Source organism: Lepus europaeus (genome assembly GCF_033115175.1).
Source record: "Lepus europaeus isolate LE1 chromosome 3 unlocalized genomic scaffold, mLepTim1.pri SUPER_3_unloc_1, whole genome shotgun sequence".
In the NCBI taxonomy this organism is placed as follows: Eukaryota; Metazoa; Chordata; class Mammalia; order Lagomorpha; family Leporidae; genus Lepus; species Lepus europaeus.
Genome location: NW_026908999.1, coordinates 724,955 through 726,718, shown reverse-complemented (window position 1 = coordinate 726,718; position 1,764 = coordinate 724,955).

Genomic DNA, 1,764 nt, shown 5'->3' with positions numbered 1-1,764 from the left:
ACATTCATGTTTTCTAGGGAGAAAGCTAGAGTAAGCCCGGCACAAAATATGATATTTGTGTTTGTATACATGAGATTTTATCCACTTGCCCAAGAAAATGACTTTAATTTCTCCAACACCATTGACTGTGATTTTCTATGTCATTTTCACACAAATGTCACAAAATTTTGACCGGATACACCTGGATCAAACAATAATATCCGGTTGTGAGTGGCTGACTCAACCCAAGATCTTGTTACAACCTCTGTGTTTGTGTTTTCTGGATATTATCAAAGGAATTTACAGTTTTGAATGAATTTCAGCAGGGAACATTTTGTTTTGTGCTGCCAAACACAAATTGGTCCACATGGAGACAAAACATCTCAACATTCATGTTTTCTAGGGAGTAAGGTAGAGGAAGTCCGGCAGAAAATGATATTTGTGTTTGTATACATGACATTTTATCCACTAGTCCAAAATAAAAAAATGTCTTTAATTTCTCCAAAAGCAGTTTGACTGTGATTTTCTATGTCATATTCACACAAATGTCAGAAAATTTTGTCCGGATACGACTGGATCCAAGAAGAAATATCCGGTTGTGTTGTGGCTAACTCACGTCCAGATCCTGCTACCGCCTTGTGGTTTGTATTTTCTGGATATTATCAATGGACTTTATGCTTAGGAAGGAATTTCAGCAGGGAACATTTTGTTATGTGCTGCCAAACACCAATCAGTTCCACATGGAGACAAAACCTTGGCACATTCGTGTTTTCTAGGGAGAAAGCTAGAGCAAGCTCAGCAAAAAAAAGGTGATATTTGTGTTTGTATACAAGAGATTTTCACGACTTGCCCAAGAAAATGACTTTAATTTCTCCAAAACCAGTTTGACTCTGATTTTCTATGTCATTTACACACAAATGTCACAATATTTTGTCTGGATTCGACTAGATCAAACAAGAAATATCCGGTTGTGTTGTGGCGAACTCAAGCCCAGATCTTGCTACAACCTCTAGTTTGTGTTTTCTGGATATTATCAAAGGGATTTACAGTTTTGAATGAATTTCAGCAGGGAACATTTTGTTTTGTGCTGCCAAACACAAATTGGTCCACATGGAGACAAAACCTTGGCACATTCGTGTTTTCTAGGGAGAAAGCTAGAGCAAGCTCAGCAAAAAAAGGTGATATTTGTGTTTGTATACATGACATTTTATCCACTAGTCCAAAATAAAAAAATGTCTTTAATTTCTCCAAAAGCAGTTTGACTGTGATTTTCTATGTCATTTTCACACAAATGTCAGAAAATTTTGTCCGGATACGACTGGATCCAAGAAGAAATATCCGGTTGTGTTGTGGCTAACTCAAGTCCAGATCCTGCTACCGCCTTGTGGTTTGTATTTTCTGGATATTATCAATGGACTTTATGCTTAGGAAGGAATTTCAGCAGGGAACATTTTGTTATGTGCTGCCAAACACAAATTGGTTCCACATGGAGACAAAACCTTGGCACATTCGTGTTTTCTAGGGAGAAAGCTAGAGCAAGCTCGGCAAAAAAAGGTGATATTTGTGTTTGTATACAAGAGATTTTCACGACTTGCCCAAGAAAATGACTTTAATTTCTCCAAAACCAGTTTGACTCTGATTTTCTATGTCATTTACACACAAATGTCACAAAATTTTGTCCGGATTCGACTGGATCAAACAAGAAATATCCGGTTGTGTTGTGGTGAACTCAACCCCAGATCTTGCTACAACTTCTTTGTTTGTGTTTTCTGGATATTATCAAAG